The following is a 24788-nucleotide window of genomic DNA, read 5'->3' on the forward strand; positions in this document are numbered from 1 at the left end:
AACACTGCAAGCTGTTGGCCATCTAATAGCCTGAGCTCAGTGCAACGATCCCCACGGGGAAGGAAAAGGCCTTTGGAAATAATTGTTCTGTTATGTTAAGAGCTAAACATTTTCTATTAATTACCAGGAATGCAGTTCCCACTCCAAGGCTGAGCCATTAAAGAGAAACCACATGCAGAAATCAACATGGTTGCCCTTGGCGTTGTTTCACTCTAATGCCAGCTCAGCAAAAACTGCAACAGTTAAAGTAACTATAGTCAAACCTATCTAAGCTTCCACCCATGCATGTAGCAAAATTCAGCTGCCTAATAGAGTTTGTTCTAACTAATAGTTGACCGAAATCATATTGGACAGGTTGGAGGAGACTTTAAGACGGGGTGGCCAACCTGAGCCTGAGAAGGAGCCAGAATTTACCAATGTACATTGCCAAAGAGCCACAGTAATATGTCAGCAGCCCCCCGCCCCTGCCCGCATCAGCTCCCCTGCCCTGCTCCCAGCGCCTCCCGCTGATCAGCGCCTCCCGCTCCCTCCCAGCACCTCCCGACGAGCTGTTTCATAGCATGCAGGAGGCTCGCAGAAAGAGGGGGAGGAGCGAGGGCATAGCAGGCTCAGGGGAGGGGGCGGGAAGGGGTGGAGTGGAGTGGGGGCAGGGCCTGTGGCAGAGTCAGGAGTTGAGCAGTGAGCACTCCCCGGCACATTGGAAAATTGGCACCTGTAGCTCCAGCTCCGGAGTCGGTGCCTACACAAGGAGCCGCATATTAACTTCTGAAGAGACTCATGTGGCTCCGGAGCCACAGGTTGGCCACCCCTGCTTTAAGAAGTTGCTTAAGAAAAAAAAAATTGCATACAGAAGATGGTCCTGAGAGAAAGTTTAACTGAATGGGCCAGATTCACATCAAGGAAAATTGGAAATTGCAGTTCTCCCCATTTCCTACCCACAGGTGTAGCATGCTCAGGGAGGGAAATTTACCCCTCAGATAAGGTGACAACAAGAGAGTGCAGCTTTAAATGTAGTGCCTCTCCTGGCTGGGCTGGTCCCTCCCCCTTCTTTGTCAGCCTCTCTCACCTGGGAGATTTCACTGACTAGCTCCAGCATTAAGGTGGAGCCTAGGGTTTACTTCTAATTGCTAATACAGTTAAAATACAAACTGCCTCAGCTTCACTAGGATATACCTCATGTTAGTTACCACTTGTTAATGAATACTTGGAAAGAACACACCTCTTCTCCTAGTTAAGATAAGGCCTAAGACTGTATCATTAAGTGCTTCATCAGAAATGATGTTGCTGTCAGAGGTAGTCATTTAATATTAGCTGTATGCAGCATGGCATGGTAAGAGAAGGGGTCCTCCGGTCAGTGTCAATTGCTGCTGGAGCCCCAAAGGCTTAAAAACAGTCCATATGTTAGTTTTAATTTTCATGGGCTAATTTCCATTTATGCTTCTCAAGATCCTTGACTGAAAACAGGACTTGTGCCACAGATTATTTATTCCCAGATTCCATCACAGGCCCAAAGAGATATGGGTATTTGCCATATACATTATAAATCCATGAGCTATATTTTTATTTAAAAATAGTTCATTTGGTACATACCCAAAATAAAATTCTTTTCTCTGCTTTGAAAAATCCAAAATGACCTCTGTAAACAAACCCAAAAAGAGATGAAGAGAGTAAATCCGTAGTGAAGGCAGCCATCAAGCAGCAGAAGAAAGTTTGCCAGGCCAGTCTGATGTCCCAGAAAGAGGCCACCTCTTCCAACGTGAACAAGAGTCCACCCACTGGGGCACGGAATACCGAGGCTATTCCTGCTCCTGCACCAGCTGTGATGAAATTCCTCCTACAACATGGAGAAAAATAATTCATCGGAAAACAGTGAGGCACAGCAAGGCATGCTTTAAGACTTATATGTTTAGAAAACTCATCAATGGTAAAAAAAATCCTTGCCTATTTATTGTTAAAGCAAACAGGTTTTAAAAGGCTGAATATAGGGGGACTGGGTTGTTCAGGGCATTGTTTTGGGGACATAGAGCTTTTCACCTCTGGAGTCTAAATTCAAACCTGACCCACAACAACTGTAATAACTAGTGGCTGTTTGGCAGCATAGGAGAAGTGAGCTGATTTCAGTCAACTGCCAAGGACACAAAGGTCCATGTCAAACTAGGCTGCCAAAAGAGGGGTCAGTGAGCCCAAAGATAAGCATAAATCTTGGAACTGTTACCTGTGCATCCATATGTTAGCAATACTATGAGGGTCACATTCTGAGGCCTAAACGGGCTGTGGACTGGGCAGCAGGGGGTGTGTTGATTGGTTAACTGATTGATTTTTCTATTTGCTTTATAAGATATTAGCTTTTCTCTTTTTTAACCCTGTCCCCAATGAACTTCTCTCCTAGTGCATTGCATTAGGAACTCAGAGTGTGTTTGTATGCTGATCAATTTGTTGATTCCTGAGAGCACTGCCTGTATTTTAGGTAGCGACACCATAGTTAAGTTTTCTCAACACTTTCTATTATAACACTCTGTTTTCATTTGTTTATAATTTTGCCAAACTTTTGGGTTGAAATTTCCCATATTGGGTGTCTGGTCAGGCTGACATTTTCTATACATTTTCAACTCACATGGTTCACCAGTTTATTAAAGAAAAATACATCGTTTTGCCAATGATAAAAAAAAAAATCTTTCCAACTGTTTAACTGTGAAACTCTACTGCCTCCATGCTTTTCAGCAGGGACTTGAAATTTGGCAATGAGGGAAACCAAGAGGCGTATCACCCTGTTATCAGGGATGTGCCTTTTGCCAGCGTTGTGAAAATCCACCGAAATTTGGTCAAGTTATGGGCCTCTGAAAAATCTCAGTTTGCACACCCTCAGTAGAGATTTGTTAGAACTTGACTGATAAATTCTCTGAACACTCTGTCTTCAGGGAGCATGCTCCAGTTTGAGACTGAAGGGGCAGAGCAGGATTTTCCCTGCAATTGCTCCTCTACACTGCCAGGAGCGGCTATGACGCCGGCACAGGAGCTGAGAACGAGTGTCACTTTTGTGCTCTCAGTGCTTCCACTACTGGTATCCATGCAGTGAAGAGGAGGACAAGGAAGTGGCCTGGACTACAGATGGGCAAGGAGGAAGACTAGGACATGGAGGGGAGACTGGGACAAGCTAGAGAGGCCAAGGGCTGAAAGGGGTCAGATTTGCAGAGAGAGAGAGGGGAAGAAGGATCTGAAACCTTAATCGTACACTCCCATATGAATCTGGAATAAAACCTATGATTCCTGAGTCTTACCATTCCCCCGCTGTCAGCAAATGGCTGCGGAACCCACTGGGAAAATATGTGCCTCACCTCCCTCCAGTGGCTGGGCCCCAGAGTCAGACAACCTACTATTGCTATAGTTACTCTATTAGCTCAAGTGGCAGATGTCTCTGCTGTTGATCTAAAAGTCCAAACCCAACTGATGAACCATGTGGGAGTCAATATAGTTTCACACGATTAATTTGTTTTTTCAGTTTGCTTTTCTTAAAAAAAATCAAGGAAGTTATATTCAAAATGTTATGTTACAAGAACATTAAATTTGCCGAGTCGAGCACATGAAAGTTAAGAAATACCAGAATTAAGGTTGCAGTGCAAGGGCAGCACTGGAAGCACTATAACAGGAAATGGTGGATTCTCCATCTCTTGATCTCTTCAGATCATGACTGGATGCCTTTCTGTAAGATATGCTTTAAGCTCAACACCAGGGTAACTGGTTGAAATTTAATGGCCAGAGAGATACAGGAGGTCAAACTTCATGTTCTAATGGTCCCTTCTGATCTTAAAATCTTTTAATCTTCTTGTATGAAATGTGGATACCACCACCACCTCCCCTCACAGGGTTTTACAAAGATAAATTAATTCATTGTTTGTGAAGCACTTCGCTAATTAATTCATTGTTTGTGATGCCATAGAAAAGCTGATCAGGAAATAAATAATTCAGTCTTCAGAGCAAAGTTTGACCAGCATGCAACAAATAAGGCTTGGGACCACACAAACAAGGAGAAAACAAATTACTGAATTTCTGCTCATTCAGTGAGCACTGTCCATCCTATGCACTGAATGATGCAGAGGTGTGGTGGAAAAAATAGTAGGTGACCATGTCACTAAAGACCATATCATAATGCATATGCACAAAAGGGCTGAGTTAAGGCTATGCAGGCAACCTTAAGTCTGGCATTTCCTAATTTTTGACTGCTTGACTTTGGAGACTTTACCTTCTTTTAACATAGTTTTTCTGAGAGTAACATGGCCATAGCTGACCCAGTTCAGCTGACTCAGGCTTGTGGGACTCAGGCTGCAGGGCTAAATATCACAGTGTAGACATTTGGGCTGGGGCTAGAACCTGGGCACTGAAACCTCACGAGGAGGGGAGGGTCTCAGAGGCCGGGCTCCAGTCTGAGCAGGAATGTCTGCACAGCAATTTTCAACCTCACAACCAGAGCTCTGCAAGCCCAAGTCAGACAACTCTGAGACTCAGTGCCACAGGGTTTTTTTTTTATTGCTGTGTAGACATGCCCTTATACATATCAACTAGTGCTGTCTAGTGGAGTAAGGTTTACATGATGCCTGAATACTTACTGAAAGGTTGCTTCACCTCTGAAACAACATTTACTTTAAAAAAAACTTTTAAAAGTGTACCAAACCTATTTGCTGCTCCAGAAATACACCAGAGAGAAGTTAGCATGCTTCTCAGCCCACATCCCAAAAGACAACAACAAGGAAGAGAAGCTAAAGTGAGCTTGCTGTTCACAGTTAATCCTTTCTGTATAAACAGGATTTCTAGATGACATGTTTCTCCCAGGAGTTTTCCTGCCTCTGTAAATCAATTGTTCTCTAATTATCTTATATTGTATTATTACAAAACAAAAGCAAAATCTTTTACTGCTCCTCTCACAGCAATTACTAATTTCTTCCATGAGTAACAATTTGTTTTAATAGGCACGTCTCAGGATTTATTTCACTAACTGAAGATGAAAGTTAAAGACAAAGCATATCACATATCGTTCGAGCTGTACTGTATGATTATCCTTTGAGCCACAGATCGTTCACAGTGGCCTTTTCTTTTGGCAGATGAGGGGTTTTCCCTGCTTTGCCCTTGCCTTGGAAACAAAAAACCAAAAAAAACCCAAAAAACACAATACAATATGGGGCTTTTTATTTATTACTTTAATGAGCCAATGAGCAATATCCAGAAGACAGCACCTGACCCTGCAAATCCTTACTGATGCAAGTAATCCTTACTCATGTGAGTAATCCCTTTGACTTCAGTGGGAATATTTACAAAAGCAGGTTTGCAGGATCCAGCCCGTAGATGTTCATAAGCAGAGAAGATTCGGATTAAAGAAAGTATGAACGGTCTATATCATTTTACAGTGGGGAAAAGAGGAAACAAACCTGTGCCTCCTATGCACAGTGTGTAGGTTGAACTGAAACTGTGGAATCCTCAGGAAAGCCAGGAAGAAAAAAGGTTTTAACTAAATATGTAAGTATCTTAATGTTGTATTAATTTAGACAAATCTAAATTCAAAAGTCTAGTATTTTACACTCACTTTGTAGCGGCGTGAATGACAACACGAGGTGCAAAGCAATGGAGAATTAGGCCCCAAATGTTAAGCACACTGTTTTCATAAGCATTCAGCATACCTATTTATCACAAGTTGTTTTAATTATGGCTCTACATTTGCTAGAGCCCAGCACAGCTCAGCTATGGAAATCACAGGGGGAGGAAGAGATTACTTTCTGATGGAGAGGGCCAGGAATATCTCCCAGTCTCATTCACTTCCCCATACTCAGGGGTGTATTTTCTGCCTAAGATCACAAATATCAGAGATGACTAGAATCTTATTAGATCATTCACTTAGGCCCTAGCTTTTTGATTAACCCCTTGATACATCTGATTTGAGAGTCAGCATATGGCAACTGTCTCTCAAAAGACTTTCTAACAATTACATTTGATCAGTTACATACTTATCAGCTGAATTCCAAAACCTAGTGAAGAAGGGCAGCTGAATTCCAAGGGTGTCTGACTTGAACTGGGTCAGGCCACATCCTATTATTGCCCTAAAATAATGATATAAAAGTTAGTGTTATTTTTAATATGCTATTCACATATCAACTGAAGTTAAAGATAAAAGGGCCAGATCCTCAGCTGCTGTAGAGCAGTAAAGCTAAATTGACTTCAACAAGTGTAAAATGGGACTGTAGAACACATTTGCTTTTCAGTATGCAAAGTCCTGTTGACACAAGAGAGGAAGCTATTAAAGGCTTCCAAGTTAATAATTCAGAGATTAAAAGGGCCCCTCACAACATGTACTGTGAAGAAAGACTCTAAAGGCTCCTTTGACAAGCCGCATGTTAACATCTGCCTAAGAGTACTGACATGATGGATTAGAGAGAGAGAAAGAGACAGACAGAGACAGACAAGGTGGGTGAGATATTATCTTGTACTGGACCAACTTCTGTTAGTGAAAGAGACAAACTTTCAAACCACACAGAGCTTGTGCAGCTCAAAAGCTCGTCTCTTTCACCAACAGAAGTTGGTCCAATAAAAGATATTACCTCCCCCACCTTATGTCTCTAATATCCTGGGACCGACATGGCTACAACTACACTGCATACAACAATGGATTATAGTTAAGGCTAAGATTTCGTCACGATTATTTTTAGTACAAGTCACAGACAGGTCATGGGCAATGACCAAAAATTCACAAAAGCCTGTGATTGGTCCCTGACTTTCACTAGAAATAACTATGACAAAATGGGAAGTGAGGAGGGTCCAGCACCCACAGCTGCTTGGGCTCCGTGGTCCCCCCTCATTGACCACAGTGGCTGGGACACAGAAACCCCACTGTCATCGGTGACTGGGAGGCTCCCAAACCACCCGCATTGGTTCGGTGCTGAAGGGTCTCCCCACTACCTGCGGTGGCTGAGAGCTGGCAACTGAGAACTACTGGGCCCCCGCCAGCTGACACCTCCAGCCACGCTGCCTTGGGGCTGAAGCAGAAAATGTCACGGAGGTCTCTGGAAGGTCTTGCGTGACAAAATCTTAACCTTAATTATAGTCCATTTCAAGCTTAATTACCACTGAGAGCAATGCAGTTTCACTCCCAGTGGAAGATGCATAGTGATTTCATTTACTATGCCATGTCTCAGACAATGCTTCAGGGCTGCATTTAAATCCAAGAAAACAGTTTTCATTGAAATTTAAAATCATGAAAACGTTTATATTCTCTGTACAAGACTCTCTAACAAAATTTTGTGTGTTGATGTACAATAAAAATTGGATACTTTAAAAAATAAATTCAATTAAATTGGTTCTTTATGCCACTGTTTTAAGGCACTAAGTTAATACTGTGCTGATTTTCTTTATGGAAATTTGATTGCATTTTTTTGGATCATGCGTCACTATTACAAAACTAAACACTGGGGGTGGTGGGGGGAAATCACAGCTGCAGCCACTGAGCGCCTGGAAACAAAAGTCTGAAAGTAAAGCAAACAAAAAAAATCTAAAAAAAGAGAGCTAGGCCTTGGTAATCATTGTCTGAAATGGCTGTGGTCACTTCTGACTAAACCTTACTCTCTTATTTTTGAAAACCTGAGTCATCCTTGAGGGCTGCTGCACCTACGTACAAGTAAAATGGTAAGAGTGGAGAAAAGGGGTTTGGTGGAGATGAGGAGAGCAAACCTCAAGGATAAATACTTTACAGGAAAAAAAGGTGTGGGGGAGAGTCAGAAATAAAATCATAAGTCATCCAAAAAAGGAAATGTTACTACACACATAGAAAGAACCTGATTTTAATCACCTCTACTCATGAGACTGCTTAGTAGGAGGAAATAAAAGGAGAGGATTCCTCTCCCACAGACCCAGCTGAAGGACTGGGAAGATTTCTGTTTGTTTCTTTTTATTTAAATAGGAAAAAAATAAATCAAATGTTTCTTTCAGCAAAAGCATATTCTGTTATTATTTTCCCCAACTACAAATATGACACCACACTGGGATTTAACTAATTTGCAGCTCCATTCTGACTTGCAATCTACTATCCTGTGGGAATTCCAAAGAGAAGCAGTTTTGACCAATTCTGTGGTCACTATTGACTATAACTGGGGGTTGTCTTCTTTGTAATCTAGGGATCTTACAGAACCTGAGCATCCAATTTTCCACTCTTTTGCACCTTGTGCAGGCATTTACCCCATGAAAAGAGGGTGTAAAATGCCACCACTTGTGTGAGAAAACAATTCTGATTTGAGCATTTTATACCCACTTTGCACAGGTGTAAATGATTACACAAGATGTAAAGCAATGGACAATCAGCCCCTGATAGTTTAAACTCTTGCATGGTGTTCCTTACCCCAAGTGAATCATAGGGCCTTCCAGTCCACAGAAGAGCCCAGAAGCCACAGCCAGCACACAAGAAACAAACGTCCCAAAAAAAGTCTTGATATTAAAAATGTGTTGAATAGAAGCACCATTCAGAAACCCAATGACTTCTGGAAGCCCATACAGTGCACCTGCTGGGCAAAAGAACTGTAAAGAGAAAGTCAAAAATTATTTCCAAATACATGAATTCAGATCCACCTGCAGCTAATAACTGCAGCTTTCACAAATAGTTCATAACTTCTCACAACTTACAGTTACTTGTTCTATCAAGTCATCCATTCTTTCAGTTCCTCCTCCTACATAGCTCAAGACTTCTGTATTAAGCGAATAGATACATGTACCCCACATATACCTTTTCCTTAGCTTTTTTGGAAAGTTCAATGAAATGTTTATTTTTCTCATCCCTCCCCCACCCCCCCCCATGAGGCTACTAGCTGCCTTCTTGTGATTAAATTGAACCCAGTAAGATGGTAGATGGGAAACCAGCTTTCTGTGTTGGCTTTGCAGTCTGGTAGAGGAGATGGAGCCTCAAAGGAGAACTGGAAATGTAAGTTACGCTCATTTTACACAGAAGTCTGAGCCAAACCCCATTTGAAGTCATTGTGAGTGTTTATTTTAGGATCAGGCCCCAACTCTGTGCAAATTACACTAATTTGCCACTTGTATCCATTTTATGACCAATGTATATCTAAAGTATAACTTACACAACCATTTACACCACCATTTAATTTGCCCGAGACTTCCATAGGAATTGCAGGTGCTCACAGGGCCTGAATTTGGATCTCAGACTGGATATCAATCCCAGGACTCCCTACATAGCCAGTAAAACAGAAATCATAGGGAAATCCTGATCATGCTTAACTACAGTAGCACTTAGAAGGCACTGCCACAACAACAACAAAAAACACAAGAGCAAGGGATTTGTCTGATCTCAGCATTATAGACCTGTGTTGGGCCTCTTTTTCCCAGTGAGGACTATACAGGGTGTATGTTCTAAGACTCCTTTTCTGTAATTAAGCCTCCATCTCTCAGAACGCCACTGATATTTTACAGTAGTTGAGTAAGAGACATACTTACCACCACTAACCCTGAAGATACAACAATCATGGCCAGCCCTGACCCAAGTATGCAAATCCAGGTCATATGGAAGTTGCTGTTCTGCCAGTTTTACAAATAATTTATTAGCATCAGTAATGGTATAGAACACAAGTACATGTATGCCCCAAACCCTCTGCCAACACTATATTGTGATATATATTTAGAGATACATTTTCCTGTTCATGTGTCCATTTTCTTACATAACCCACTGTAGCAAGTCCTACAATTTACAGCATACAAGAATGAAAACAGGGGAAAGAGTGTTGCAGACTATTCAAAAATATGGGGTTGAGTCTGGGTTTTAGATAAGGGCAAAGGTTCACAGTGGCTCTTAGTTTTCCAAACCAATTTGCCCAGGCTCATACAACATAGCAAACGGTATTTTAGTGTTCCCTGAAGGCCCCAAATCAAGACAGAATGCATCCAATGAAGTGAGCTGTAGCTCACAAAAGCTTATGCTCAAATAAATGGGTTAGTCTCTAAGGTGCCACTAGTACTCCTTTTCTTTTTGCGAATACAGACTAACACGGCTGCTACTCTGAAACCTGTCAAGTTCCATTGACTCCATTGCTTATGTGCTTAAGTACTATACTGAATGAAGCTTTCCTGAACTTTGGCCTGAATCTATTACAATAATTAACTCTTTATATTTTACCCAGTAATGCTAACCATAAATTCATCTAGGTAGTTCCCTTGTTATTTGTTTAATAAAGTGACATATCTTGCACTCAGTCTTTTCAATTTAAACATGTTTCAGTCTGTTGCCAGCACAGAGTGCCCAAGGCAAGCAACAGCTGGGTTCGTTGCCCGGTATGCGTCACGCCAATGACCACAAGGGGATGGAGAAGCAGAGAGATTTATTTGGAGCTCCAAATAGGGTGCAGGGAGACTGAGCTGTCTCAAATCCTGCAGCAGATTCCAGTATATATTTTATACCTTTTCCTACTTCACTACACAAGCTTATGCAACCAGTTACCTGTTGCCCCGTACAATACCGTAGCCAATCAGCTAAAGCAGCCAGTTGTATTTTTCCTCAGTAGCATTGCCTGAGCCTTGCCTTATTTGGTCCTATTTGTTACTAGTTTTTGCTGAACATTTCTGCCTTATCTATCTGTTTCCCAGGCTGAAGCTGGCCTTGGCTGGCGAGCCGTGTGCAAACCTGTCTGTTTGCGTGCTAGCTTCCTCAGAGTTATGCAGGATCACAGAGGGTTCAAGAAGCAAAGGGGCCTTGGTTTATCCGGGCCTAGAGCAGGAGGGCTTCCTCGACACTCGTGGTCTTCCACCCTCCCGAGTTACCTAGTGTAGTGCCCAGTGTCCCCAACAAGTCTGCTGGGGTTTTTTGGTCTGTTTGTTTGTGTTTGGATTAATCACAGTCATGCTGTCTCCAGAACTCATCGCAAGCACATCAGCACCCATGTACCTTATAAAATTCCCAACTGTTGGGCTTTGATTCACTGTGTATGCAAGCCAAAGCTGTCCTCTTTGTTTCCCAAATCATAGTGGTACAGCAGGCCACATCAGCCTTCCTGTCTGCACCTCATGTCAGGTCTTTTTTTTAAGTGTACTGTACAGAGCAGCAAAACTGGAAGGTAAGGTACACAGAAGTGAACTCAGCTGCTCTATAGTTGGAGAATGAATGTAGGGTTGTGGGGTCTTTATGGCAGGAACTGTCTCAATACTTGTTTGTACTGCAACTAGCACAAAGGGACCCTGATCTTAGTGTGGTCTCTGGCACTACTGTAATGCAACACCACCACCACCAGGATAGTGGGCTGAGTTCTGCCTACTGTTTGGAAGCAGTGACACACACAATGGAAATTTTGTGATCCAGTACTATGACGGTTACAATACCCTGGGGACAAAGCCTAGTTTCTTGGCAGACTTGGACTCAGAGCATCATATAGGTCATACTACTGGAATCCATTTTAATTGTTCTCATATCTCAGAGGTACACTGATCTTCTCATCCCCCATCTCCTGTAGATGTCAAGTCCACCTCTGCATTTTCCTGGGGTGCTTAAAGTGAGAAGGCCTTGAAAGCATTATTTTAAAGTCCTGACTTCTCAAGAGACAACAAACACATTAGGTATTCATACCATGCTCATCACTGATATCTGAACACCTGTCTCTACCCATGGTCATTGTGCTCAGGTATCGAAGTCCAGCCTAGAATGTCTAGATGTTTCTACTCAAGATGGCAAAGCTCCTTTCCTGTTATGAACCTCTTAACTGTGGGCTTGCCAAGTACTAACAACCAGCTTCCTTCTTTCCCATCCATCAGGTCCACACTTCCTCCTATCTATCAATCTATAAATAAATAAATAAATTAAATAAATAAGCACACAATAAACTGCATGGTACTCAGTTTATCTGTCTTAGAAAGACTGAGCCTGAGTTAACTCCACCAGGATTTGTACCTTTGGTTCCAGCGTGTGTAACCATTACAAACCTGAAGCATAGGCATCCAAGTCACCCTTCTAGTTGCTTTTGTATTATCCGTTATGCAGATGAACTGTATTTATAACTGCTACCATAGGCATGTACATATTTAGTTCCAATTTCAAGACACAATGTATTAAAATTCAGATGCAAATTTGACTCTCAAATCAGCTATCCTTACTCATGCAACAAATCACATTGGCCGTGTGATTACTCATGAGAGTAGTGGGTTGTATAACTGGGCCCATAATTTGCTACAGAGGTGTATAGTAACTGACATGCATAGTGTTACTTTTTCAAGAGGTGGGGAAATCTCTTAAATTTTGGTTAATAGAAATAGAAGTCTTTTGAGACAGTGATTGATGGAAACAGCTTTCTAGAAAATTAAACCTGCCTTCATTCTCCTTTCAGATCTGCAGATCAGTCCAGAAAAGTTTGTTATGGTCGCATTTACCGAATAGTTGCCTGTATATGCAGAAGAGTTGCTAAACCAACTGCTTATCATGTACTGAATGTCAGCTATTGTATTTCCCAATGAGTCAGCAGATGCTTCATTCAAGGCTTTAGGAAGAAATTCTTCAGCAAAAATATCATTTACAGAAGATGCCAGTAGAGTAGCTGAGTAAAAACTTCACGCTCATGAAGTTTTACTACCAATCAGAACAAAGTAAAAAGAGAGGCCAATTTATTTTTCCTCTGCTCACCTGGAGGTAATTTTTCACCAGTTCCCATTTTAGTTTGATGAGATAGTCAATTATCTGATGTGTCAGGAATCCCAGCATTCCTACTCCTGTTCCAATTAGCCCCATCAACAGCCATCGATCCCAGTCAGTTCTAAAGATGGAATAGTAACATTAGTCCTTTGCAGTGAGCTCAGGGTGGTTTGTCAAATTGCCTCCCGCAAAAAGTTATGCATGTTTTGATTACTATCTGTGACTGAAAGAGAGGCCAAACCACACAAACCTGATATATTAAGCAGAAGACTACATCTACTCACAAAAGCAATCTTCCTTTGGGAATCATCTTCCTTTGGGCTAAGGAGCTAGATAGTGCTACTTTAAAATATATTTTATAGTAGATACAACATAACACAAACACTCAGAGGGATGTCAAAACTTTTTAACAAGTAGGGCCAAGTAGTAGTATTTCTGTATCCAAGCACCAAAAAAAAGGTGTTTTTCCTCCTCTCTTGTGAATTCAGTGCTCATGAAGGTTCCAGACTCTCAGCCCTGAAAACTGAAGTTTTCTATTGTCCACGGCCATGCTACAGCTGTGCTATTGGCATTGCACATATCCCCACCCTGCCCCATCCCTGACTTGAAGGGACCATCCCATCGGCAGTCTCTTCAGGTCTATATAACTCTTGGTCTCTGCTGAGAGAAGAAAGGGCTCCCAATAAGCATCAACTGTAGTGAAGATTTTCACAGGGGGAATACCTGTGAAGTCATCTGAGATCACCAACTCATTTCAGAGCAATCACCTAACAGGCATCATCACATAGTAAAACCAACTTTAGGACACTACCATCCTGGGCAAGATTTTTTGACCAATAACTTATTGGGAAAAGGCTCTAAAATCTTACATATACACAACCATAGGGTCTGGTGGCACTATAATCTCCCTCCAGGTGGGCCCAGGCAGAGCCCAGCACTAAAGAATGTTTGCTGAAATCATGCAATTTAGTTATTTTGAGGCCTAATAGGGCAGATGTTACTCAGCCATCAGTCCCATGTTCATCTGAGTTAATGTTTGCACTCAGAAGAAGCAAAGTGCTATAGAAGGCTATTAAGTAGCATTAAATATTGAATGGCAGCAGTGGCTTTCTCTCTATCATAATGGCCTCAAAAGTTTTACTGTGTTTTCCCCAGTTTTAGTTAATGCATTTACACAAAGCATAAACTATATAAAATTATGCCTTTGCCTCTAGTTTATATATTCCTTAAATACAGTGCACATCTATGGTGCTAAACAAATAATTCCTGGTTAGCATAAGGCATCATTTACCGCTAAGTCATCCCTGACAGAGATTACTTATTTCTTGGGCTCATAAAATATTTCTGGAGAGAACATTTTTGACTTTAGAATACAACATGGTCAGATATTTGCAAGCAATTTCCCCTGAAGAGGGTACCCCAAAATCCCTTGCAAAGTCTTTAACCCGCCTTTTCCTTCCAAATTGTACAGATTGAACAATGGGTTACACTATTTGTATGCTCAGTAAGGTATAAGCATTTCCAGGGAAGTGACATTGAATAAAAAGGTTAGTTGTCCAGTTACCTCCCTTCTTGGCTATGATTACGTGAAAACATTTTCTTAAATAGAGAAATTAATGAAAAGGCCACTCATTCCCTTACCCCCTTCATTTTGTGAGCATCTTTCACAAGTACTAAACTCACTTTATTGTTTTTAAAATAAGGCTTTGCAGTTCAGTAGCAACTTGCATCTAATTAGCTAAGTGCACTTTGTGAGTATTGGTGAATTGAGTCTCTCAGAACCCCTCTGAGATATAAAATGGTTGAAGTCTACATATTCTGAGCTAGAGAAAGAGGCATAAGAAAATGTTCTAGGACAGATGCACAAGGGAATGGGGTATGTTTACATAGCTAGAAATGGAACAAAATCTAGGTCTTCTGATGTCCAGTCCAGGGTATGAGCCACAAGACCATTCTGCCTCCCCAACTCCACAAATAAAATATGTTTTCATCTCATGATTCTAGTATCTACTTAACTTATTGACCTCCACCCTTCTGAGCAGCAGTCACAAGAAGAAAGAATAGCTTAAACTTCTTGTGTGACCTTAGCCAAATAATTTATTCTGTGCCTCAGACACCAGCTGTAAAATGGAGATAGCACTTTTCTATCTCTCAGGAGTGTTACAAAGATGAATTCATCAGTATTTGTGAGGCACTCAGAAACTACAATGGAGAGGTGCACACATCAGTAAATAGACTTTTTACTCCCCAGTTTTCCACAATTGAAGAAATTTACTCTCTAGAAAGATCTACACACTTCAATTTTTTTGTTTATCTACAGTTTGGTCCTAATCAGAGTTAAAAGAAGTTGCCTGCAATCTAGGAGGAACAGGACAGTACATATTGGGGGCACTGTTACCTGTACATTTTCTCCTGTAGCCACTTCTTGTAAACTCTACTGTGTGAAGGTAAATAATCCAAACTCTCATGGGGTGCTTGACATTCTCTCTCCTCCTTTCTGCAATTAGAGTTTGCTAAGTCATCTCGCTTGCGGCTGCAATGCCTCCTAGGATCCAGAAAATGAATCAAATCAGGCCTTTCTTCTGTCAGCAGCATCTGCTCTTCACTATTATCCATGCACCTCTTACAGGAAAGAAGGGACGACATTTCCAAAACCCAAGAATCGTTGGAGTGTTGACAAGAACTATTTGAGACAGAACACGCCAGTCACTTTGCTTCCCAATGAAGGGTAAAGATGGAAAAATACACCAGGGTGGTGTACTCTACCTGTTCAGCAGAGATTGGCTGACTTATGTTGTGGGTTTGGTTTATTGTGACCGTACATAGATCTGGCTTGTTTGTGTCACTGAGAGCTTGTATGAACTAGAATTGGTGAAGAATTCACTTGATGAAGAGGTATTAGTTGTGGATTGGTAAGACAAAAATAATTCTAGCTTTTCCTCAATGACTGTACAAGTGAATAAGCAGCCTTTAAAAAGGGAGGTTTTTTTTAAAAAAAAACTTCAACTGAACATGTGGTGTGTTCTTCAAAAGTCTTGGTTAACTCATATAAACGTATAATAAAAAACCAGAATGCTGAAGCATTTGAAGCAATACATTGAACCCTCCATACTGTGTATGCATTGTCCATACAAAGGTTGCACCTGATATAAGCATAAACAGGTCCATGCTACAGAATTCAGCTTCTGATCCAAACATCCCCAAACACTGGGGGTGTCCAGCTCAGGCACATGCTTAATTATAAACTACTGAACTGTATCTCTCATTTCACATAAGTTCATCACCAACACCTGCCTACATATTTAATCACAAATCACGTACAATCTTGAGAGTAGGGCACAATAAACGTTAAAGCTCTTTGAGACCCCTAAAATGGGCATTGAAGTGAATTAGAATGCTTTCTGTTTTTTAACATTTGAAAATTATATGAGCATTTCTTTTAAAATGACTTAAAATGGCACAAGTAAAGAGGGTCAAAAATGTTCATTCATGAACAAATTAACTCTACAACAGGTTTCAGAGTAGCAGCCGTGTTAGTCTGTATCCGCAAAAAGAAAAGGAGGACTTGTAGCACCTTAGAGACTAACAAATTTGTTTGAGCATAAGCTTTTGTGAGCTACAGCTCACTTCATCGGATGCATGCAGTGGAAAATACAGTGGGGAGATTTTATATACACAGAGAACATGAAACAATTGGGTGTTACCATACACACTGTAACAAGAGTGATCAGGTAAGGTGAGCTATTACCAGCAGGAGAGCGGGTGGAGGGGGGGAGTGGACCTTTAGTAGTGATAATCAAAGTGATAATCAAGGTGGCATTTCCAGCAGTTGACAAGAACATGTGAGGAACAGTAGCGGGGGGGAAATAAACATGGGGAAATAGTTTTATTTTGTGTAATGACACATCCACTCCCAGTCTTTATTCAAGCCTAAGTTAATTGTATCCAGTTTGCAAATTAATTCCGATTCAGCAGTCTCTCGTTGGAGTCTGTTTTTGAAGTTTTTTTTGTTGAAAAATTGCCACTTTTAGGTCTTTTAGGTTTAACTCTACAACAGGTTTCAGAGTACCAGCCGTGTTAGTCTGTATTCGCAAAAAGAAAAGGAGTACTTGTGGCACCTTAGAGACTAACTGTGGCTCATGAAAGCTTATGCTCAAATAAATTTGTTAGTCCCTAAGGTGCCACAACTCTACAACAGAAATTCATAAGATTCTTTGCTCCTCTTATTTACACAGTAAAGAAGAGAGAGATTATGCTCCCTCAGCAACAAAAGTATCTCTTGGTTTTTCTATTTATATTTAATTATTTGTTTTCTGCTTTTTCTATTAAAGAAAAACATTCAACTGAAACTCTCATTAAATCCTGAAATTTATTTCTACTCTGGCAAACAGGTCTGAGGTGAACTTAATAGAAGGGAGAAAAAGACCACCAGAAAATCAGCAAAGCACAACCACTCTGTAGTGGCATTTTTATCAGTACATATTGTCAAATGAGGGCAGACCAGTCTGCATATACTTCAGTAGATCAGAAATATTTACTGTAAACAGAAAATAAAGTAACAGTACTGTGTGCTTGCCTTCTGTGGTGCAGGCTTTTGGTAATTCATAACAGGACAGAGGAGTTTAGATCTGCTACATTCCAGCTGCTATATACTGTTGGCTCTGCAATGAGATAATATGGAAAAGTTACAGCAGATTTGTTCAGATTTGGCATGCATGCTTCCTGGTCAGGCCGCAAGCGATGAGTATGAAATGGCTGGGGTAAGAAGAATCACTAAGTGGGATTTCTGGTTAACTGGAAGAAATGCATGAAAGTCAGATAGATACAGCTTCTATTTGATAATGATCTCACATCTGCATATCTATTGCCCTAGGTTCTTATACCATGTGCCCATTGCTCTAGTATTTGAACGTTATATTGGTCCTTTGCTTCCAAGACTTTCAAAAGCACTTTAAAGATTATAACAAAGAATTGCGACCTTCCCTCAAACCCGGAGAAAAAGGAGAATAGTCAGAGAGGTGGAGAATGAGGTCCCTTTAGGGAAAATGTTAGTGCTATCCTTAATCTGTGTATTTGGCGCTGGGATACCACAGTGATAAGTGCATTAGGAATACATGATGTACTTTTGACAGAGCTATAACAACAAGGAGCTATTTCATCAACAGCATTGAAATACAGCCAACTTGAGGGGAACCCAGCAGTTATTTAGCAGCACACAGAAACATTATGCAAAAATTCAGGGCAGAGAGTGAAGAATATTTTTTCCAACTGAAACTGCAGGCACAATTTAGGGAGGCATAACAATAATCTGAGTTGGAATTCAGCTGACCTTTGCCGAAAGAGTATTAGGGTCTTTAATGACCACAAGTAACCAAGCTCTTGGCTTTGCTCCTAAGAGTGATAAAATTTATGTTGTAATTAAATACTAAAATGTGTGTGCTGTTTTTGCTTTGATTTATAATTCTGCTCCAAACTCAAAATGGGGAGAAGGGTGGTAGGAGAGAGTGTAAAGAAAAAGAAAATTACCCATTGACGTCAGTGGAGACAGGATTTCACTTGATGTATTTATTTATGTACATCTTGTATGCAGGAGTGAGAGTGTGTGTGTGTATATAAATATTTTGCGTTACATTTGTGTGCACGTATAGCCCTGTATATAATGTTCATACTGTGTATATGAAGATAAAAATCTACTGAATAGGCATAGAAATGAGTGGAACATACCTAAACAACAAATTCTGGAGAAAGGGGACCAGGCTAAAAATCAAGCTGTTCTTCACAGATGGCATAAATATGCCTCATTCCAAGTTTACCTTTTGGTTTACACAACAGATTATATCTATGTGATCTCATAAACAGAGAGACAGTCAGTCAATCTCCTGTATTTCTGTGGCTGAGCTTTGCTCTTCGTAGGAGCCAGATGGTGTTTTAGGTTCACAACCCCTTTTCCAGTCAGACTTAAATCTAGACATAACCCCTCCAAAAGCTGGTGAACTGTGTGGCAAATTAATGAAGCCACGCAGTGCAGTGCAGTGCAGATGTAAAAATTGTAATGCAACAGAGAACATTCAACACTTCGAAAGGGCTTGTCTACCCACTACAGGAGTAGTGCTTTCGAGGGACTCTCAGTTGCCCAATGTTTTTATGTCCCTTTTCTGAAATTAAAACTCTGCTTAATTCCTTCGGATAGGCAGTTCTTTGGAGGACTGGTGTCAAGTTTCCTCCCCCACTCTGAACTCTAGGGTACAGATGTGGGGACCTGCATGAAAAACCTCCTAAGCTTATCTTTACCAGCTTAGGTCAAAACTTCCCCAAGGTACAAAATATTCCACCCTTTGTCCTTGGATTGGCCGCTACCACCACCAAACTAATACTGGTTACTGGGGAAGAGCTGTTTGGACATGTCTTTCCCCCCAAAATACTTCCCAAAACCTTGCACCCCACTTCCTGGACAAGGTTTGGTAAAAAGCCTCACCAATTTGCCTAGGTGACTACAGACCCAGACCCTTGGATCATAAGAACAATGAACAATCCTCCCAACACTTGCACCCCCTCCCCTTTCCTGGGAAATGTTGGATAAAAAGCCTCACCAATTTGCATAGGTGACCACAGACCCAAACCCTTGGATCTGAGAACAATGAAAAAACATTCAGTTTTCTTACAAGAAGACTTTTAATAAAAATAGAAGTAATTAGAAATAAGAAATCCCCCCTGTAAAATCAGGATGGTAGATACCTTACAGGGTAATTAGATTCAAAACATAGAGAACCCCTCTAGGCAAAACCTTAAGTTACAAAAAAGATACACAGACAGAAATAGTTATTCTATTCAGCACAGTTCTTTTCTCAGCCATTTAAAGAAATCATAATCTAACACGTACCTAGCTAGATTACTTACTAAAAGTTCTAAGACTCCATTCCTGGTCTATCCCCGGCAAAGACAGAATATAGACAGACACACAGACCCTTTGTTTCTCTCCCTCCTCCCAGCTTTTGAAAGTATCTTGTCTCCTCATTGGTCATTTTGGTCAGGTGCCAGCGAGGTTACCTTTAGCTTCTTAACCCTTTACAGGTGAGAGGAGCTTTCCCCTGGCCAGGAGGGATTTCAAAGGGGTTTACCCTTCCCTTTATATTTATGACAACTGGTTAGGCCCTGTAATATGCTTCCACATGAACCTATGGAAATTTTTAATTAAGAAATTTCTTAGTGACCAAAGTCACTGCACGGAGCTCAGTTTGATCTCTGCTGGGAGGATGAAGGGCTTTTTCATCCATGTCAGAATTCAAACTTGAGTCCTAAAGAGTCTAGAATGTTTCAAACCTCAGGATTAGACAACTAAACCATCTACTTTGCTTTTTCTAACATTGGTGAGCATGAATTTTCCCTTTTATTCAAATAAAGGTCCTTTTAGGGTACACATCTTTGTCTTGCATAGTATGAATGAGGAAGAAGAGCTCTACTGCTTTCTTTGACAGATTCTCTCTTCTCCAAAATCCATGCTGGGAACTCTCTCCTTGATCTTAGGCCTTCCTCCAAAGCTGACTCCTCACTGAATTCTGGAAGGTGGTCACTGGTGAATTCTACCATCATTGCCTCCACAATATTAGATGTTGAAATCCCTCACAATAGAGCAGAGGAGAGATTTCTGGAAGGAGAATGAAGACTTGCTTGTGTAACCTTAAGGTCAGAATCCCCAGAAGGAAAAAGTGCTGCCACAGAGTGCATAGGCTACTTACCCATAATTCCTCTACAGAAACTTGGCATCACCATAAATATACATGAACTTTGGGGGTTACTCTGCTCCCAGAGAGAGTGGAAGGAGCTCATTTCCAAGAAGCTAGGATCCTAAGTTTTCTTGTCTCCCATTCACATAGGGGTTCTGCAGCAAGTGATAACGCAGATTGAGAAAACTTCTCTTTGAGAGGCAACACAGAGGACAGACAGCTCCGGTGAGGCCCTGCATACCCAAAGCTGAATTGCTAAGCTGGATCAGGTGGTGGTGCCTCCAGGCAAAGCACCTCTCTTGGGACTGGAGGCAGACCTGTAAAGAGGCACTTGAACTACTGCTACTCACTGATCCAAACCATTAGTGGGGTGTGGTGGATGGGTGAGTTGATATGGCCAAGCAACTGTGGGACAGTCTTGCCAGTTGGTGGGAAAAGGAAGTTGACGGACTATTGCCAATGTTAGTCTGTGTGTGGTGGGGGGGGGGGAGTATTTCACTCTTGATTTGCATATATGTTCTGTTGCCATGATTTCACATGTTCACTTTGAAAATATAGAAATAAAACAGGTTCCAGACATTAAACAAAAAGATTTATTACACATTAGAACCCCCGATTAGGCGGCTATAATTCTAACTTTTGATTTAGGGAATATTGAACCACTCAAGGTTCACTCTCATAGTTCTGATGGCACACCAACAGCTATCTCTGTAGGTATGAAGTGCCCAATTGCCATTTTATCTAGGTGACTCTCCTGTGGAATTTCAGCTTTCTGTACCGGAAGGTGTACAGACACCAGACAGCTGCTCAGTTGCTTGGCACCCCAGTTCAAATCAGGTGAGATGTTTTCTAAGAAACATATAGTGTACATATAAAAACTGTATATACTTAATTGTACCCATCTCCCTCACCCTCCATATATCACTTATCTTCTTAGATTATAAGAATTTGGGAGGCAGGGATCATGCCTTTACGTCAAGCACAACAGTGCATAGTCTTCCTTGGGCACTATTGTAATACAGATAATAGTAACTGTGCATCATTATACCCATATGTCATAAATACAAAGGGAAGGGTAAACACCTTTAAAATCCCTCCTGGCCAGAGGAAAAACCCTTTCACCTGTAAAGGGTTAAGAAGCTAGGATAACCTCGCTGGCACCTGACTAAAATGACCAATGAGGAGACACGATACTTTCAAAGCTGGAGGGGGGGAAAAACAAAGGTTCTCTCTGTCTGTGTGATGTTTTTGCCAGAAACAGAAAAGGAATGGAGTCTTAGAACTTAGTAAGTAATCTAGCTAGATATGCGTTAGATTTGGTTTTGTTTAAATGGCTGATAAAATAAGCTGTGCTGATTGGAATGTATATTCCTGTTTTTGTGTCTTTTTGTAACTTAAGGTTTTGCCTAGAGGGATTCTCTATGATTTGAATCTGATTACCCTGTAAGGTATTTACCATCCTGATTTTACAGAGGTGATTCTTTTACTTTTTTTTCCCAATTAAAATTCTTCTTTTAAGAACCTGATTGCTTTTTCATTGTTCTTAAGATCCAAGGGTTTGGGTCTGTGTTCACCTATGCAAATTGGTGAGGATTTTTATCAAGCCTTCCCCAGGAAAGGGGGTGTAGGGTTTGGGAGGATTTGGGGGGGGGGGAAGATGTTTCCAAGTGGGCTCTTTCCCGATTATATATTTGTTAGACTCTTGGTGGTGGCAGCAATAAAGTCCAAGGGCAAAAGGTAAAATAGTTTGTACCTTGGGGAAGTTTTAACCTAAGATGGTAAAAATAAGCTTAGGGGGTTTTTCATGCAGGTCCCCACATCTGTACCCCACAGTTCAGAGTGGGGAAGGAACCTTGACAAAGGGTAACCACCTTTCTGTATACAGTGCTATAAAATCTCTTCTGACCAGAGGCAAAACCCTTTCACTCGTAAAGGTTTAAGAAGCTAAAGTAACCTTGCTGGCACCTGACCCAAAATGACCAATGAGGGGACAAGATACTTTTAAATCTGGACCTGGGGAGAACAAAGGGTTTGGGCTGTCTGTGTGATGCTTTTGCCAGGAACAGATCAGGAATGCAAGCCTTACAACTCCTGTAAAGTTAGTAAGTAATCTAGCTAGAAAATGCGTTAGATTTTCTTTTGTTTAATGGCTTGTAAAATAAGCTGTGCTGGAGGGAATGTTTATTCCTGTTTTTGCGTCTTTTTGTAACTTAAGGTTTTGCCTAGAGGGATTCTCTATGTTTTGAATCTGATTCCCTGTAAGGTATTTACCATCCTGATTTTAGAAGTGATTCTTTTACCTTTTCTTTAATTAAAATTCTTCTTTTAAGAACCGGATTGATTTTTCGTTGTTCTTAAGATCCAAGGGTTTGGGTCTGTGCTCACCTGTACCAATTGGTGAGGATTATTATCAAGCCTTCCCCAGGAAAGGGGGCGTAGGGCTTGGGGGGGGATAATTTGGGGGGGGGGGGAAGACGTCTCCAAGTGGTCTCTTTCCCTGGTCTTTGTTTAAAACGCTTGGTAGTGGCAGCATACCGTTCAAGGACAAGGCAAAGTTTGTGCCTCGGGGAAGTTTTTAACCTAAGCTGGTAAGAATAAGTTCAGGGGGTCTTTCATGCAGGTCCCCACATCTGTACCCTAGAGTTCAGAGTGGGGAAGGAAACTTGACACCATACAGTCTAGATCATATATCACAAAAGGAATGTGGAATTGATTCCTGAATACAACAGAGCACTGGAGGTTGATATGTAACTTTGTTATGTTATTTGTATAACAAGGAAGTTTCAATCAAATTCAAGAAGATAATCCAGTATGTTTTCAACTATATTGTATTTTTTTTAAAACGGCTGGGAAGCTATGTTCATTACTGTCAGTCAGCAGTGCTAGAAGCTTGTAACTCTGACAGATTGAAAGCAAAACAGTTTAATGGAGAACTTGAATTTTATACTATATCTATTCAAGATGTCACTAAAACCCCAATCTGTTACATTACCAATCAGGTTAAGATTATTATGGGATTTAAAAACAACAAATCAATGTTAAATACCCACATTCTGAGTGACAATTTAACAGAAAAATGTAAATATCATCAATAATAGTGACAAAAACATCTCATTATCTAGAAACATATACAAACATCACAATAGCATGAAAATCTGCAACCAGGTTCTTCCAGTATTTCAAATGGCAAACCGTATTTTTTGAAGGAAAAAAAAAAAATCAAACAAGAAATTTGTGGTAAAAATTCTCATCCTGTGGAGTTTCACACAAGATGCTGAATTTTATATAAATACATGGTTTAATTAACACTTTTGATATGAGCATGAAGTTTAAATATTGCAAATAAGATGTACTGCTTCAGGGCAATAATACAGGGTAGAAGATCCGAGATTTTTCTGGTTTGGTAGAAATTTCTTTGGTTTGGACAGTCATGTTAAGAGATAATCCTACATATACAGAAAGTAAAGAGGAAAGAAACAACGTTTAGAAAACAAAATTAAAATAATTGTAAATTGCTTGTAAACCAGACAGTCTCCATTCAATCTGGGAACACAATTTTTCCAGAAAGAGGTTCTATCTTATTTCACTGAGATTTCTCACATCCGGGAAGGCTTCAGGGCCACCAAGGGGAACAAACCAGCCATAAGACCAAAAACCCTCCTTTCAAGATTTCAGCCCAGTCATACATAGTAGCTATGGAAGTACTCATTCTAATCAGAACCACCACCTGCAACACTTGCCTTTCCTAGACTGTAAAAGACAAACAGAGATCTCATGGGGCCCCTAGTAACAAGGGGAATCTGTCATCCATATAAAAACATGGAAGTCTAACCAGTGCTAAAGAAGCCATCACTCAAACCACTTAATGTCTCGCTTCCCTTTTTAAGCAAGTTAATCAAGAATCTAGCAAAAGTATCATCTCAGTATCCTAGATTCTTCTCCCTCAGGCTTCAGGCTAGGTCACACAGAGCAATTGTTGCTCTTAGGTGGTGACTTTCTCCTGTCCGCAACCAAGGGGAAATGTGCCCAAATTCATCTTGCTGGACCTCACTGCAAATTTAATAATGTTGAAAACCAAATATTCCTGTCCTACCTCTAAAAGGTGGAACAGATGAATGGAAAATGGGTCAGGTCCATCCTCTCAGATTGAACTTAGAGGGCTGTTATGGGAAAATGCTAGTTCACCTCTCAAGCCTTCCTCACAGAGTCTCCCACAAGACTTAATCCTCTCCCCCATATTATTCAATATCTACATAGTGCCATAGCAAGACTTTGAAGACAACATCGCCTGAAGTGCCAGAAGCACACCAAGACATCCAGCTCTGTATCTCCTTCATGTCATACGTAAACAGCATTACTATTAATTTGTGTTATCATAGCGCATAGGAGTCACAGTCAAAGACAGGACTCCA

At 40.9% G+C, this 24788-nt stretch overlaps 1 pseudogene; it reads right to left on the reverse strand.

Annotated features, from left to right (window-relative positions):
• LOC141981427 (chloride channel protein C-like) overlaps positions 1–15420 on the reverse strand; it is a 102748-nt pseudogene extending 87328 nt beyond the window's left edge.
• Positions 15421–24788: the final 9368 nt, after the last annotated feature.

This window comes from Natator depressus, chromosome 2 (genome assembly GCF_965152275.1).
Source record: "Natator depressus isolate rNatDep1 chromosome 2, rNatDep2.hap1, whole genome shotgun sequence".
Classification (NCBI taxonomy): Eukaryota; Metazoa; Chordata; order Testudines; family Cheloniidae; genus Natator; species Natator depressus.